The 19,148-nt window shown below is 35.6% G+C and overlaps 2 long non-coding RNA genes across 2 annotated transcripts in view; one reads left to right on the forward strand and one right to left on the reverse strand.

Annotated features, from left to right (window-relative positions):
- Positions 1–19,148, forward strand: part of LOC139996869 (uncharacterized) — a 57,878-nt gene that overhangs the window by 22,342 nt on the left and 16,388 nt on the right. The window lies entirely within an intron of this gene.
- Positions 8,361–8,728, reverse strand: LOC139996918 (uncharacterized). Its single transcript, XR_011802446.1, has 2 exons — positions 8,633–8,728; positions 8,361–8,573 (listed from the first exon to the last, which is right to left on the reverse strand). It is a non-coding gene; the product is annotated as an uncharacterized lncRNA (long non-coding RNA).

A 19,148-nucleotide genomic window follows, 5' to 3' on the forward strand; every position in this document is an offset into this window, starting at 1 on the left:
TCTAATAATTTGGAAAACGCAGGTAGTAATGATATCGGCCTGTAGGATGCAGTTAGATGTGGGTTTTTGTTTGGTTTGGGTAACAACACTTTGGGGGAAGGTTTTTTAAGATTTTCCCATTGATCAAGTCAAATCCTGGTGCTTTACTTGTCTTTGTTGCCTCAATTAAGTTTGTAACTTCTTGCGCTGTTGTGCTGAGTATGGTGCAGCGTTTATCAGTTGTGTTGCTGGCATTTTCCACTTCTTCATTTGTTTGCCATCCAGGGATGCTGTTATTAATTTCATACGGCGAAAATATATTTTGTAGGTGCTTTGAGAATTCTTCTGCCTGTTCTTCGTTGGTTCTGGCCCATGTGTTGTCCATTTTTCTGATTGCTGGGATTGTTTTTACTGTTTTCTTAATTTTGTTAGTGACTTTCCATAGGGAGTAGTCGGTATTCTCATGCGCGGATAGTGATTCGATGAATTTTGAGAATTCGTTATTATGATGTTCCCTTATTTTATTCTTTAGTTCCTTTGCAAGTTTATTTAGGTTTTTCTTGTTTCCTCGTGTTCTCTGTTTTTGCCATTTTGCTTTCGCTTTTCTTTTTTCCCTGATTTTGTCTAGGATGTCCTGCGGAATAATTTTTGATTGCCTGCTATTTGTTTCATAGGTGGTGGTTGCCCACGCTGCTTCCTGTATTATTTCTGTCAAAGTTGCTACTGCCTGCTCAACGTGTTCAGGTGTTTTCAACGGGATATTGTAGTTGATTTTGTTTTCGATTAGCTCTTTGAAAGTTTGCCAGTTGGTGGTTTTATTGCAAAGCGACTCTGACTTGTTATAAAGTAGTGGTTTGCTTGTATATTCTATTATAATTGGTGTATGGTCGGAGTTAAGCTCGAGGCTGGTTGCTATTTTTAATTTGCTTACATTTAGCCCTTTTGTTACTGCAAAATCCAACAGGTCAGGTATTTTATTGGGGTCTGTCGGCCAGTACGTTGGTTTTCCTGTAGATAGTACGTTGAGGTTGCTGCTTCTAATGTATTTTTCCAATGTTCTACCTCTCGGCGTGCTAATTCTCGAACCCCATAATGTGTGCTTTGCGTTAAAGTCTCCTGCCGCTATATATTTGTCGCCTAAGGATTGGAAGTACTCTTCCCATTTTTTAAGTGTCATTTTGTGTCTCGGAGGTACATATACTGCTGACATCTGGAAGTAATTGTCATTGGTTTGTATTGTGACAGTGGTTGCTTGTAGGTGTTCTTGATTTGTTTGACTATGTAAGTGATGCTTGATGTCGTTTTTTATTATTATTGCAGTTCCTCCATGTGCTTTACCTGAGGGATGTTTGGTATCGTATATGGTGTAGTACGGTATTTTCATGTAGTTTTTTAGGGTGAAATGTGTTTCTGAGACAAGTAGTATATCAATATTATTTTTATACAAAAATATTTTAGTTTCGTGGGCTCGCTGTTGCAAGCCATTGGAGTTCCAGACTGCTATTTTCAAAATGTCCATCTCTATTTTTTACTTAGCAAGTTAGTGAGTAGTTGTAACATGATTGTTGTTTGTTGTGCTTGTTGTCTTAGTATTGTGCTTAGATCACTTACCATTTTTCCTAACATTTCCATACCTTTAATGGATTGTTTGAGCATTTCTTTGATGTCTGTAACGTCTTCGATGTTATTGTTTTCATTCTGATTGTTTGCAAGCGTTGGTTTGCTAATGTTTTTAGTTACTTGTGCGTAGCTTCGTTTACCTTGGGGATCTATGTTTCTGCTTATAGCGTTTAGTTCGTGTTGTGCTTTCAATGTTGTTTCGTTATCCGTTATACTTTGTTGTGGTTAATGGTCATTGTGTGATCTGTTGCGAAGTGGAGGAAACAGTTTACGTTGTATTTGTTTCCTTATTTCACGTCCTTTGTAGCTGGCTGGGTGGTTTCCGTTACAATTATAGCATTTAACTTCTTCTATTTTTCTTGTGTATGGGCAGTGTATTGTTAGGTGATTTTTTGCACATTTAACACATGCCGGGCTTCTGTTGCAATAATTTTTTGTGTGTCCGTATTGTTGACACCGCATGCATTGTGGTAAATCTTTTTTGTAGCGTGGTGGTTCCACTGTTACAATTGTATTTAGTATTTTTTTGATTTCATAGATTTCCTTGTTATTGGTTCTGGGTTCCAGTTCTATTAGGAATAGTGGCAATGGTTGCTTCGTATCGTATCTTGTCATATTGTTTATTGCTCTTGTTTCATGGCCAATTTTTCCTAATTCTTCACTTAATTTTTTTGTGTTAGTTTTTGGATGTAAACCTCTTATAACTATTTTATAGCTCCTTTCTGTTTTGAGTTGGTACGTGTGGTATATAGCATTTTTTTCCTTTAGTTCATTTATCACTTTCCTATAAACTTCTGGGGTGTTTGTTTGAATTTTTACTTGTTCTAATTTTGTTTGTTTTATTGTGTAGTTATCCTTCCCGACTATATTGTTTAGTAGATCAATAAGCGGGTCTATTATTTGGGCCTCAACAAATATTGGTGGTGATTTTGATATGTAAGGTGTTTTAGTTGTGGTTTTGCTTGTCATTGTCTATTTCTTCCGTTAGTGAGCTGAAGGAGTTTCTTAAAGGTAATTCTTGCAGCCATCGCTGCTTTCCTGTATCTGGGTTTCCTGCAGCATTTGTGCCTGGAATTATTTTACGTTTTTTGCCAGTCTTTGCTAGCTTCCAGTTTTCGTCCTGGTAACTTATTTTGTTGTCGTGTCTGCACTCCTCCTGTCTCCGCTGCTCTTCCATTTCTTCTATTTCCATATCATTTTGGTTGTTATTATTTTGCTGTTGTTGCTGTAAGCCTGGTAAATCTGACGACCCTTTTATGTAATATTTTTCTCCATTGGTTGCAATCTTGATCGTTGATATCTGCTGTTGCATTGTTTGTCACTATCACTATTCGTAGCACTTCTCTGAATCACTTGACTGGAGCACACGTTTGCTTACACACATCTGTTCGCCTCGGTTGCCCGAGCGAGACTGCGACTAAAAAGTTTCTTGAAACTGTGCTTAGAAAAAGTAGTACGTCGTAAGGAAGCAGAATAAACAAGGAGCAACACACTTTCTGGTGAATAAGCAACAGATTATGTTTCTGTTGACATAAATGATTAAGGATCATGTCCAGACATGAATTACCGAAGGACAAACAAAGCTCTGAGATTAGGTCTCGAATTCGAAATTGAGTTCTCGAATTCGAAAGGGAAAACACGAGGAAGAAATTGAAGGTAGGAAAGAAATATTTTTGTTGTTGTTCTATGATATGTACGAAATTTGAAGAATCTTTAGAAGAGAGATTAATTATGCAATGTTTCTGATTTTAAATTAATTAAAAATTTTAACCCTTACCTCTGAAACCTTTAATTCTAACAATTAAATGTACTAAAGAACGCGTTGAAACATCATGGAAGAAATTTCACATTAATAGATACGTGCTTCTTATTTTAAAATCCATTAAAATCAAACAAACGTAAACTCTGTTACGATTATATTTGCTATTAAATCAAATGTTTAAAATTGTTATAAATGAGAATGCCATAGTATTATTAGAAGATGATAATATTAGAACAAATCTCGCATTAGGTGTAATTTTTAGATAGTCTATATAGACGAAAATAAAACAAAAGAAACCTTTCGGACAACCTAATATATTGTTAGCCTTTTCATGCACACGATATGTGCACTCTTCTTCGGATAGGTAATTTCTACCAGAGTTAATGGCCTTTATTGACATGAATCCTAAGCTACAATACTTAGAAAATTAAACATATCCTTTTCTGCCGTTTTCTTATTACGTGAGGAAATCTGTATGAAAACACCTCCGCAGTTCGAGGGCAGAGTTTATGGCGGGGGTGGTGGAGGAGAGGGGTAGCAGAGGGATAACGTCGGATTTACATACTAAAATCCGAAAGTACGCAGCATATGTCCTTCTTTTCGTTTTCGGGTTATTACTTATTTTATTACTATCAGATGTTCCTGCTTATACCATGAAACTATAGTCAATATTTGAAACTACTGTCAATAATTACCATTTGGTGTCGACTGAAAGAATTTTACCTAAGCGAAAAGTATCGAACCAATTGAATGTAAGTTGGTAAGATTTGAGAAAAAAAAAATTTTTTTTTTTTTGTTTTTTATTAGTTTATTGAATTATGCACGAATATAATAATAGAAATAGAACGAAATGGATCACACGTAATTCAATAAAATAATATAAAACAGAAATTGTTGTTCATCTATTATCATCTTATGAAGCGAAAGAATCTTTTCGGACTACCTAATATATATTTTTTTTAATTAATTTATATATATTATATATTTTATTTTATATTTATACTATATATTTTTTATTTGTATTATGTATTATATATTTTGTTATATTTTAATATATAACTATTTGTTAGCAATTTACAAAACGCATTCAATATCCAATAGAAACAAGTAAATCATCACTTGCCATTCTGCAACCACAGAATTTTTCTTGCAACGTTCAAAATTACTTTGCTCGTGCCACACACTCAAGGAAATCATCTGCTTAGTAAATAAATAGACCGAACACTATGAATGCCACATCTGTTGAAACAATAGACTAACGAGACCCCCTTTAAAGGGACTAGATCCTCGGTAGAGCGACCTTCCCAAACGAGCGTAAATACAGTCTGTTGTAGTATTTCGAACCTATCTGTTGTAACCGTCACTCTGCTGGATTCTCTATAATAAAATTGATCTTTGCGTATCAAATTCTATTTCCTTCACCCTATTTGTGAAAGAATCATTTCATTCGTGCCGCGGCGCGAGGACATCACCTGCGATTTGTTAATTTCGCGATCTTTTGTGCCTCCGACGTGACAATAACATTATACGTTATAGTGTGATAGCATATAACGTTATGCTGTATAACGTAATAGCATATAACGTTATACGTTATAAGATTATAGTTTATAACGTTATAAGTTATGACGAAATAAAACGTAACGTCAAGCGTTATAACGTAATATTAGGTAATAGTATACGTTATAGTGTGATAGCTTATAACGTTATGAGTTACAATTTAATACCATATAATGGTATACGTTATAAATTAATACCATTTAACGTTTTTCGTCATATCGTAATATTATATAACGTTATACGTAATAACGAAATAGAACGTAACGTTGTGCGTTATAACATAATAGTATATAAAATAATACCTTATAGGGTGATAGCATATAACGTTGTACGTTAAAACGAAATAGCATATAACGTTGTACGTTAAAACGAAATAGCATATAACGTTATACGTTATAACGTAATAGTATATAATATTACACGTTATAGTGTGATAGCATATAACGTTATACGTTATAACATAATCGCATATAACGTCATACGTTGTAGGGTAATAGCGTTTAACGCTACGCGTTAGAACGCAATAGTATATAATGTTATACGTTATAAGGTTATTGTATATAACGTAATAGCATATTACGTTATACGTTATAGGGGTATAGTATATAACGTTTACGTTTCCGGGTAATAGCATATAACGTTAGACATTATAAAGTAATACCATTTAACGTTATACGTTACAACGTGTAGTATATAACGTTAATCGTTAGAACGTAATGGTACATAATGTTATACGTTATATGTTAATATCATACAACCTTATGCGTTATAACGTTATAGTATATAACATTATACGTTATACGGTGATAGCATATAAAGTTATACGTTATAACGTAATAGAATATAACGTTATACGTTATGAGAAAATAGTATATAACGTTATACGTTATAACGTAATAGTATATAACGTAATACGTAATAATGAAATAGAACGTAACGTCATACGTTATAACGTAGGTGTATATAACATTATACGTTATCGTGTGATAGCATATAACGTTATGCTTTATAACGTAATAGCATATAACGTTATACGTTATGAGGTTATAGTATATAACGTTATACGTTATAACGTAATAGTATATAACGTAATACGTTATAACGAAATAAAACGTAACGTCATACGTTATAACGTAGGAGTATATAACATTATACGTTATAGTGTGATAGCATATAACGTTATGCTTTATAACGTAATAGCATATAACGTTATACGTTATAAGATCATAGCATATAACGTAATACGTTAAAATGTAATATAATATAACGTTGTACGTTATAAATTAATACCTTATAACGTTATACGTTATATGATTATAGTATATAACGTTATACGTTATAACGAAACAGAACGTAACGTCAAACGTTATAACATAATATTATATAATATTATACGTTGTAGGGTAATAGCGTTTAACGTTAAGCGTTAGAACGTAACAGTATATAACGTTATACATTATAACGAAATAGAACGTAACGACGCACGTTATAACATAATAGTATATTTAATAGTACGTTATAGGGTGATATCATATAACATTATACGTTATACTGTGATAGCTTATAACGTTATGCGTTATAAACTAATAGTATAAAACGTTATACTTTATACCGTAATAGCATATAACGTTATACATTATAAAGTAATACCATTTAACGTCATACGTTATAACGTATAGTATATAACGTTATACGTTAGAACGTAATGGCATATAATGTTATACGTCATAGTATATAACCTTATGCGTTAGAACGTAATAGTGTATAACGTTATACGTTATAAAGTAATAGTATATACCGTTATACGTTATAAGGATATAGTATTTAACGTCATAAGTTATAACGTAATAGAACGTAACGTGGTACGATATAACATAATAGTATACAAAATAATACGTAATAGGGAGATAGCATATAACGTTATACATTATAACGAAATAGAACGTATCGACGCACGTTATAATATAATAGTATATTTCATTGTACGATATAGGGTGATATCATATAACGTTATACGTTTTAAAGTAATAGTATATAATGTTATACGTTATAACGTAATAGTATATAACGTTATTCTTTATAACGTAATACCTTATAACGTTATAGGTTATAACGTAATAGTACGTAACGTTTTTCGTTATTACGTATTAGTATATAACTTTACAGATTATAACGTAATCGTGCGGAACGTTGTACGTTATAACGTAATAGTATATAACATTATACGTTATAATGTAATGATATATAGCGTTATACGTTATCGCGTAATACTATATTACTTAATACGTTTTCACGTAATACCATATAACGTTTTGCGTTATCGCGTAATACTATATAACCTAATTCGTTATAACGATGTACCATATAACGTTATAGTATATAACATAATACGTTAGAACGAAATACCATACAATGCTATAACTTATCGATTAATACTGTATAAAGTAATAACACATAACGATATATGTTATAGCCTAATACTATATAACGTAACACGTTATCGCGTAATACTATATAACGTAATACGTTAAAGGGTAATACCTTCTAACGTTATACTATATAACGTAACACTTTGTAACATAATACCATATAACGTTATATTCTATCTCGTAATACTGTACAACGTAATACGTTATAACGTAATACCATTTAACGTTATATGTTATCGCGTAATACTACATAACCTGATACGTTATAGCGTAATACCATATAACGTAATACATTGCTACATATTAAATTTTAAAATAAAACATTTTATAAAATATACATGTATACAGTAGTCTTAAATCTTCAAATTGTTATTAATATCTTAGATGTCGCGTATAAAAAGCTCATCACACATAAGCTGTACTGTACTTTATAGTAAATAAATTTTATACTCTACTTAAAAGATAGATTCTAAGTTTACTTTATCCCTTCAATCCCATATCCTATAATAATAGCCATTTATCATATAATAGATTATAATTTCTGTCAAATTTGTTAAAATTTCTTTAACATCTTTTGTGCTTCCTGTTTAGCATCTCGATGATCTTCGTTCTCTGCAGGATATTGAAGGTCCATTTTTAAATATTTCATAGCTAATTCTTTTTGATTTAATTTTAAGTAGGTTTTGCTCAACATTAATAAATTTTGACAATATAAATTGTCATCAATTTCCTCTGCTGTTTCAAAATATTTTAGAGCTTCCTCAAAAGATGAAGATGGTTCTCCAAATATTACAGTTGCAATTTTACTTTGATGCCATGTTAAATCAGCAACTTGATAGCACCAAGTACCAAACATGTACATAAGTGTTGGTTCTTTTGAATTTTGTTCCATTGCTCTCTGCGATATTAAACATATTTGATACAATTGCTTGACATCGTGTCAAGGAATGAAATATTAATATATTATCATGAAATATACCAGCATACGTTTCTTAATATTATATGACTCTGTAATTTGTGCCTTTACTCCTTCATAAAGAGTCTTACAATTAAGAAGAATCGATGCCCATTTGCGTGCAGCCCAATTATCCTCTTTTATTTCAAGTGCTTCAATTTAAATCATAATCCTCGAAAATTAATTTCCTTCCATCTTCTTCACTCACAGTCTTAGACAATTTATACATTGCTCTACACAAACGCTATATAATTTCAATATCACCGCTATCCTATACAAATGTTCAGTTTTGTTATATACATTTGTAAGTGATATACATAATGTAATTACTTTATAATTTATTAGAAGGTTATGTATTTCCTGGTATTGTTCTTGCTCGTATAATGCATCGGCTTTTGCTATTAGAACTTCGTTTGTAGTCATGACTGCTTCTGCTCCCTACTTCTACTCCATGCTTCTGCTCCATGCTTCTGCTCCATGCTTCTGCTCCATGCTTCTGCTCCATGCTTCCGCTCCATGCTTCCGCTCCATGCTTCTGCTCCATGCTTCCGCTCCATGCTTCCGCTCCATGCTTCCGCTCCATGCTTCTGCTCCATGCTTCTGCTTTATGCTTCTGCGAGAAAACAAAAGTGTTCGGTTATTAAGAGTTCGATATTTTACTGTTTCTATTTCCGAAACAATTTCGATCGTGGAACAAGAACCGGTGTACCGATCTTTGCTTTCAAGGTAACTGCCCCGACAACGTGGATCAATCAGAATCAGCGGTAAAAATCACGTCAAATGACTGGAAGGTACATGTCACCTAGTACATACCTCTGTTCGCTTTCACGATGCACATGAACGCGTGACCGTGAATTTTATGATTCGACCAACGTAACAAACATCGATCGATATTTTCTTGCGATTACGCTCTTAGAAAGATTCGTTGTAATTATTATCGGATCTTTTGAATTTCGCGTCTTGCCAACGCAATGATATACTTTATATTTACGTTACATAGTATACATCGTATAGAATACAAATGATTACAAATTTATGGCCGGCAGTCTCTACGACTATGAACAGTAATAGATTCGCGAACGAGGAATTTGTAACGTTTCTAGGATTTAAAATCATTATCGATGGAATATTACAGAACGATTCCATTTACGAAAAAGAAGTCAACGCTAAGGATGTTGCACGAGCAATTCACAACTAGCGTGCAAATCTGCAAACGGATATTTCGTAATATGGTTAAAATTGTTAACGAAGGAACGAATAGAGAACGTGGCCAAAGAATGTTTGGAAATTGTTTCATTTACGAAAAAGGATAGATACCTACGGAACTAGTTCATCGAAGTTGAAAAGATCGAATCTACTTTGTCGTTGCATTAGGGCAATAAAAATTAAGCGAAACCCCTAATCGAGAAATCAAAGCCACGTTGTGTAAAACCGTACCACGGTATTCGATGCATCGTGAAGATTGCTTTGTCAAACTGCATAAAATCGCCTCCAGATGCATCGGATGGCTCTTTTCTGTTTTATTTCACGCGATAATTAGGCGTCGGTGTAAAAGGCGAACCTGACGTTCGAATTAAAGTTGGCCTAGGTTGATGGCTGCCAAGCGAGCGCAAATTCAACCTGGACGCGGGAAGGTATCGCGTAGGTGTTTGGAACGAGGAGCGACCGAGCCGAGGCGAAAGGAAAGGAGAAAAAAAGAGGCAACATCGAGAGAAGAAAGGAAGGCGGCGATAACTCATTCAGCATGGCAAACGAGCCGAAAGATCTCCGCGGGTAATTAATTGCGCTAGCGGTTTGCGCGACCCTACGTGTGTCGGAAAGCTGTAAATTAGCGTGACGGAAACGCCAGGGGACAGTGTGGGCTTGCGCCGTTGATGTATCATGCTTGTCGACGAAATGAAGTAGATCGGATCGCGCGGTGTGGATTAAAACGTGCGCCACGCGGACGAATTGGGCACAAATACAGCCTCGCACTTAGTAAATGCCATCTTCAGATCGCGCAACAAAGAACGTAGCTTTTCTTCGCGAATGTAAAACGAAGTAAAGGCAATAACCCAAAGTTACAACATTTGCGGAGAAAGTCGCGCCTTTTTAGCTGAATTAAAGACTGCGAATATTTTTGCGTTTGTAGAAAATTTGAGGAACGCGTATAATATGCAAGAGTACGTAAAACGTTAAAAGCGAAATACTCGTTGTCGTATTTAGCAGATGAAACGAATCTCTTAGATTCTAGTTCTTTAAACGGATTCGTACAAATATAGATTTGCACAGTCATTCGCAGCCAAGTTGTTGGAATCGATAGAATTCTATTTGCATAAATTACGACAATTAGAATAAAACTGGAAAATACTAGGAATTCTACGCGGAATAATTTCGCGTATAGTCATTTCGCTCTGTAACGAGTATCTAAAAATTCAAAAATACCAAACCTTATTAATCGTTACATAAATGTATCTATTCGTGAAACGTTGGAAAATAGGATTTATAGAAAGAAAAAAAAAAAAAAAAAAAGAAAATAGATTATACGCTGAAAGATTCAACGCGAGTCTTTGCAACAATAGTTTTAACGTTTTATCGAAAGATTACCAAACACCTCTCGAACGAACAAAAGAGTAAGTCTAGGTGCACCGGGACAGACAATTAACGCTTTCTTTCAAAAACAGCTTGCTCTTCTTTGTATTGTTCCGAGGATGGTACCGACTATCGTAACTCTATCTGTCACGCGTCCTTACCACGTTTTTACGTATAGCTGAAAATCCCTATACACGTTTCCTACCTATCGTGCAAACTGGACAGACTGGATTGCTTCGATGCTAGATCTAAGAGGAAATTTCTCACTGATCTATTTCAAGCAGCTTTCACGTGCGCAATAAGTTCAGCGGGTGTAACGTACGCCGTGACCGCTGCTTGCAGCAGAGGCAACATGACCGTTTGCGGTTGTGAACCGACCGTAAGGTAAACTCGTTGTCGTTGCATTTACATTTCTTTTTTTCCGCCGGTTAACGCTGGTTATCAAAGCGGCTATGTATGTACTTGAAAGTATATTCGAAGGTCGTTCTAGTTGCTGTATCGCGTGAAATTACGATTCCATGGGAGGGTTGATAAGAGATCGTTGGATGATATCAGTTCGCAAAAACGATACAACATTTTCAAACGACCTGATAACATCTGATTAAGAATCGAATTTCTTCGAATAGAAGCACAAATGTTACATACAGCGATATAGCTTCCTCGTAAAAATTTCACGCCGAACGACGTAGAAATTTCTCGACGTGCACTTACCTAATTTCCAATTTAATGAAACGTTTCTTCGTCAAAGTTTGGGTGTTCTTTATACAGGACGAGAAAGGAATTGCGGGCAAATGGCTGGGAATGGGGCGGTTGCAGCGCGGACGTCACCTACGGGATGAGGTAACGATCATTAACCCGATCCGTAATGAATTCGTAGTCGGTTCCCTTTGCATGTGTCACGTGCGTGTAAAACCTCTATGACGCTGTACGTCACGACAATTGTTATACACGCATGGATTTTAATATTATAATTTAATGTTAGGTTCGCGCGTAGGTTTCTGGACGCGAGGGAAGTCGAGGGTGACGCGAGGAGTCTGATGAACCTTCATAACAATGAAGCAGGACGGAAGGTGAGTAATGCCAGTTACCCGTTAATGATTCATTCCTTTTAACGCGCAAAATGTAACAGAAATTTTGTTAAACCAACGTGTCCGTATATCTGTTCGCTATCTTATCGCCAATTATTTTCCAATAATTTTAATTTAACAGTTTGTTATACCTCGCCCAAGTTACGTATAATATTCTCATATCGATCGTATCGTTTATATACAGGCTGTAGAAAAACGTGGATATACGTTCGTTATACGATATTTATTATAGAAAATATATAGAGTACGATTTTAAATATCGAGAGAGAAAATGAAAGATGTTCGTGTAGAAAAATGTCAACTGGTCGTGCATAGATATTTGATGTAAAATTAAATTTTCTATTTATAACTTGAAGAATAAACGTCGATCGACGATTTCGTACGCGAATCTTCGTTCGTTGTCTTGAATTTTTTAATTGTCTAAAAATTGCCTTTATATATATTTTTCGATAGCTTGTGTATCTCTCTTGCTGTTCGAAGATATCATACGATCGAAAGAATTGTAATTATTAACCTAGATTTTGAAATTTTTAACAAAGAAAGATGCCGTATGATAAATACCTTTCAGCAAACAAACTGCCCGCATATCGATACCTTCGAAGTTGGCAACCTATCCGTCCGTGCCCGTTGGCATGGGGTATCGGAGAACTGAGTCATATGCCGTGATCCACAAAATAGGTCCCAATACCGATCCCTGCGGGACCCCACACTCGACCGGTCTCTTTTCCTCTCCGTGGGTATTCTAACGACTTAGCGTTAATCCAAGTTTAATATTCGTATTTTCTTCTGCAATCCGTACTATAAGTAGAGTCCCTAATGATTTTTTGTACCGTAAATTAACTAGTCAGTAAATTAACTAATAGTTTGTACAATATTTGGTATTAGAGAATAGGTACACATAAGGATTAAGGAACGGAAATAACCCAACTACTTTGTACTTGGAATTTATGCGGGCCTTCTTCTATATTCTTTGTACGAAGTTACAATTGTTTGACCCTTGGACCTTTTGAAAATATACGAAAATGAAACTTCTTTATTGCTTGAAAGATTCGTTCGTTAACTAAAATATTGATCTAGTGGTTCAATTTTCTCGGATCAGAAAGACTAGTATCTGGGAATTCGAAAATAAAACGTATATTCGTAAACGGGCCGAGGTGGTAAAGTCAAAATTAAAGTTTGCGGGAAAGGATGGAATTCTGTGCCGCGGCTAGAACGCGTAAATGGCCAGGGTTAACTGGGGAAAGTTCTCGGAGCTTTCGTCTTCCTCGATGGGCTTTATTATCGAGGCGGTAATAAAAACTCGCATATATCGCGCGGTTGTCCTCCGCGTGCACGTACGATCCGTGCACGCGTGTACAGACGCGCGCCTGCTAACGATTTATTCTTAATTTCGATCGCTTCGCCGCATCGCATACTTTATGCTCCAGACGATTTTTTTTCCACCTCTGCACCCGCCCCTCACCGTCTCCCGATAATTCGAAATGTAAACCAGTTTTCTGAGCATACGCGTCCATCGGACACACAATGAGCGAAGAGACGGAGAAACGCGTGCATCGAACAGTTCGAACATGGTGCGAACGTGTTCTAATCGTAAGAGAGTTTCACAGTTTTTGTAAAATCGTAACGTTCGTTCGTCGGTAACGATTCAGAATGTAATAGTTGAATGTAGCAGTTTATATTATAAAGACGTAGCGTTTTAACCCTTTCGTAGGATATCGTTGGAGCAACGAAGCTTGGGTACGTTAATCGTTACGAAGTGTGGGTCCCCATGACCCCCGGAACTGCAATCTCCTGAATCGAATCTCGACATGCAATTTGCTAATTCAACGCAACAAAAGAGAGCCATTTTTAAAAAAGTTAATTACTGGAGATGAAAGTTGGATTCTCTACGACAACACTGCGCGCAAACGATCTTGGTCGAGTCGACATAAGCGTTCTCCAACGGTAGCAAGACCTGGATTTTACCCGAAGAAGGTGCTGCTTTCAATTTGCTAGGGCTGGAAGGGTATCCTCTACTACGAATTATTTCCGAAAGAGCAAACGATCAACAGTGAAAAATATTGCAACTCGAAAAGCTTGAGAAAGCCATTATCGCAAAGCATACTGAAGTGGTGAACAGACGTGGCATCGTGTTCTACCACGATAACGCGAGGTCACACGTTTCTTTAGCAGTACGAACGAAAATTCTACAGTTTGATTGAGATGTTTTACCACATTTTCCATACTCCCCCTTATCTTGTACCATTGGAATATTATTTGTTCCTCTCTCGAAAAAATTTTTTTCGCGATAGAAAATTCAAATCAGTAAACGAAGTGAAAACCGGTCTGGAAGAATATTTAAAAAGTAAGCCAAGAGAATTTTGGAAAAATGACATTATGAGACTCCTGGAGAGATGGCAAAAGGTGACAGAAGAGAAAGGATCGTACATCATTTAAGAAAGGTAGGAAATATATTTTATACTTACCTCCTATTAAAAACACGAAAAGAACTTTTTGGACAACCTAATAATTACGTATTATATTATTCTATACTATACTATACTATACTATATACTATACTATAAAATTATAGTTTCTAATGACATTATTTTATAATTGCAGTATTATAAAATAAAATAGAACATTATTGTTACGCCACGAGGCTTAGTATAGATCGTATTTCTAACCGTCGCTCGCGGTCCTACAGCGTCGCAGACGGATCGTCTTATCTGCCCGACGAAAAACATACAATGTATCGACGAGCGCATAGTCGTCACCAAGCAGCGAGTTCTAGAAACGTCGATTTCGGTCCGTTATTTCATTCTCACAAAGAAGTCGGCCTACGTGATCATCGGCGCGAGCGGTGGCGTGATTCGAGCGTAGTGGGGGTTGTCTCCCCGAAAGACAAGGAATCGGTCTAAGGGCAATCGGTCTCATTTGAAAAGTCTAACTGCATACATCGAGAGCTCTAACGAACAAAGTCGCTTAGTCTAACGAATATCGAGAAATATCAAATATCGAGTCGAATTTCTGTAACGCATTAACTGTATTCATCGCTAAATAATTTGTGGCGCTTTTATTATTATTTAATTTATTGTTAAAAATACAAGCTATATTAACCTGTTAAAACAGTGTTAAATTCATTGAACCACCCTTGTTATCATAATCGAAACAAGAGGAACGACTATTTCGCGGCGTCGATTATACGAATCGTAGCGAGAATTTACGCCTCTCGCTGACGCGTTTTCCTCGCGACCGCGTCTCTCCGCGAACGGTCGTAACAATTATGTATAATAAATATAATAAAATTAAAATTCATATATCTTTCTTTATACTGTGTTGCATATATTTTATAGATATAGTGTATCTTATATATCTCAAGCATCTAATAAACAAAGCTAGAAGCAAAACTCACTTTTGCTTGAAGATGTCCATTCTTCGATAAAAGATAGCCCACCAAGGAACTTTTACTCACAGGTTTCTTAGCAACTTTTTTTTTTTTTTTTTACGTGGGGAAATCCTCATGGACGCCCGGCAGCCCTCTGGGAGGCGGCGGGTAGTGTCGGACTCTTACCGACTAAAACCCCACGGTGGTCGTTACAACGCTTGTCAGGAGTGTCCCGGTTCCTTTCTTTCGATATACTTCCGCGACACTCCTTCGTCGTCGTCTCCCTTTGTTGTTGTGGGAGGCATCCTGGTTAAGCTGGGCAGCGAGGGGGGGACCACTCACCCCCTAGTGCCACGTTCCCTGGGCCGTCGTGCGAGTCTGAGGGGGGATCCAGACCCTCCTCAGCTGACAGCTCGTTCGCCGCGCGCTTCTATGACGGTGGTGGCGGTGGTGGTGCCGCGGTCTTTATTGGGAAAAGATTCTTTATTTATACATATATATTATAGTCTCCTTAGTTTCATGCATTTAAAACTTAGCTTACGAATAGGGAGATTTCCCTACTTTAAAATACATTCCTGTCTGATCGATCGGGGAGATATCCCATATTGAGCTTGACAACGCATTCTTTCTTTTTTATTAACTAATTTAGTGGTACTGAACTTGACTGTTATCATAAACTGATGTCATAAAAATATTCGAAATTTAAAAATTAATAAAATTAATAAAAAATCATATATATGAAATATATTGATAAAAATCTTAATTATCATTACAATATAATTAATATACATGTTATATATATATGATACATTATATTATGTTTTTATATATATATTTATTAAAATTTATATAATACATGATATGATATATATATATTATTATTATTACTTATACATTATATACATTTTTAATTTCAGCATTACAGATAAGTAACTTTTCATCATTAAAATAATTCTTTTTTATTTTTTTTCATTTTTCTTTCGTTTTTAACAATTCCTTACGTTTTAATTTGGTATCATATTTTGTCAAAAATAACAGAATTGTCCTAACTTCTAAAATTATGAATTATAATTACAAATATAAGCTATTGAAGTTCTGTTATTTTTGATTATTTAATAGTCGGATTCTGATTTTTCTTGTTGTTTTCTTTTTTTCATATTTTATGTTGGATTTTCCCGGCCGGCCTTTTTCTCGTCGTCCTCTTGCGGCAATTTGTTCGATGGTTGTACTGTGATTGGCGAAGCAACTGGTGCAACGGGCATAGGAATACTTGGTATACTATCCAGTAATTTAATGTGGCTCGTTTGTTCACCCAGTTTTACCAACGTTACATAGCTAGGACAGCTGAAGCTAATGGCTGCGGAGCTCCGTCCGACGATTGCGATGCAGATTTGTGGGGTGAAGACGTCGATTGTAGTAACGCCGGTAGGGATGTGAGCAGACCGTTATCGGAACTGTAAACATTATTAATCATGTTTTATTAATCATTTTGACGGTAATTCAATGATTTTCTATTAAAATTTTAATCAAGATTTTTTCCATTAAATTATTCAAGAAATGTTGCAGTAAGAAAAGTATTCTGCATATATATATGTTTATAAACTATATTTTTTCCAAACTATAAAAATTGTCTTAGTCGTTACGAGAAAGGAACGATCCTACGTGAAAAAGTAAGTTAATAATGTGAAACAAAATCTTTTTACATTAATCTCGTATAAAGAATTTCATATAAGACTTCGTTTGTGAAAGTATGAAGTGGGAAAATTTTCCCAAAGCTAGAAATGGAAATTCTATGTTTCTTCTTTCTTGTTTACTACTTTAAAAAGTTCAATTTAATACATGATATACTATAAAAAAATACTTTAGCACATGCATTCTAACATAAATATATGAAATAGCAAAATTTATATCTACGTTATATCTACTATTTAAAATGATTTAATAATAGAGTGTAGAATTTGACTCACTTAGAAGAATGTCTCTTCTTGCGCGGTCTTCCAGGAATCATCATCTTATCTCTCTTCCGATTCAATTTAGACAATTCCTTCAGCTTTTCTCTATATTGTCTTTAAATGTCAGCCATCCTGACTCTTATCTCAAGTTCCTTAGCATCCATATTCGGCCAGTCTGGCTCATTATCGATGTGTCCTTTTCTAGCGATAAACTTCTTTGCGTCGAGTTTCCCTTGCAAATTTCTATAATCGTGACAATCAAGATGTTCTCCCAAGATATGACTTCTATCCTCATGTCTGCTATCTTCGTCGTTCTCCATCATTCTATCATCCGAACATATTTGTTTATCGTGCATTTCAGCATTTCAGCATCAGAATCCGATAGATTATCATCAATAATCAACAAATCAGTAGATTCCTTGCTGCTAGAAATTTCACTCGTATGATTGATTCCGTATAATTGTTCGTATATCTTTCTTTCATATTCTTCAAAGTCTTCTTCTCTTTCGTAGCGTGCATTATGATAAGGAGTACTAGTAGCAAGGGGAGCGTCATTTAACATATCATTATCTTCGTTATCGGTACAAATATCGTTTTCAGCAGAAAAATCTAAGCTTCCACTTGTATTATTATTCGCGTTTATTATAGACACTGACATTTCCTGCTTACTGTCATCGTACCGTTTATCATAATCATCGTCTTCGGAATACGAGTCGTTCTCCATCATTCTGTCATCCGAACATATTTGTTTATCGTGCATTTCAGCATCAGAATCCGATAGATTATCATCAATAATCAACAAATCAGTAGATTCCTTGCTGCTAGAAATTTCACTCGTATGATTGATTCCGTATAATTGTTCGTATATCTTTCTTTCATATTCTTCAAAGTCTTCTTCTCTTTCGTAGCGTACGTTATGATAAGGAGTACTAGTAGCAAGGGGAGCGTCATTTAACATATCATTATCTTCGTTATCGGTACAAATATCGTTTTCAGCAGAAAAATCTAAGCTTCCACTTGTATTATTATTCGCGTTTATTATAGACACTGACATTTCCTGCTTACTGTCATCGTACCGTTTATCATAATCATCGTCTTCGGAATACGAGTCGTATTTAGATTCCTCATCTTCCAACTCGCCATCGGTTTTGAACCTCTTGAGGCCCTCGAAATCTTGCAAATTTTCTTGCACATACCTTCTCTTGCCCGATGTCTTTCTTTCATTTTCTGGGACATTATTCGCTCTGCCCAGGTTCAACAGTAAGCTAACAGCATAAGATTTATCATCGAAATTCTCCAGATTCGACTTCCGGTAAGTTCTATCCTCTACCTTCTCCATAAATCGTTGTTCTCTTGAATCGCATAACACCCCCAAAGAGCTGTTCATGTTGTTCGTGTGGGTCTCTTCCGGAGGAAAAAATGTTTCATCTGCTTTCTGCTTGAGTTCGACCACTTGTACGTCACAATCGATGTTCGACATATCGAACGATTTCACAATGATCTGTGGACGTGGAACGGTTGCCTGCGATCGCTCGTCTCGGCCCTTTTGATAACTATCGTAATTCGGATTGATCTCCACTTTTGATTCTATCGGATTCTCCGATAGTATTGGAATTTGATTGATTTCCGGAGTTTCGGCCGAAGAATTTCCATGTCTGTGTAACTCATTCGCCGACATTTCATCTGGTTTAACTAATTCGGCCTGTAAAATATAACGTGTTATGTTATTGAATGTTGTGTAAAATTTATACTTTGTAATTTCTTATCGGTCGATGAAATCGAATGATTTTAACACTTAGCCAACATAATAGGGAGTTTTTCCTCCTACGAAGAACATCGCTGCGTGACCGAACGGGAAGATACCCTTT

The sequence above is a fragment of the Bombus fervidus genome, chromosome 19 (assembly GCF_041682495.2).
Source record: "Bombus fervidus isolate BK054 chromosome 19, iyBomFerv1, whole genome shotgun sequence".
NCBI classification, from domain to species: domain Eukaryota; kingdom Metazoa; phylum Arthropoda; class Insecta; order Hymenoptera; family Apidae; genus Bombus; species Bombus fervidus.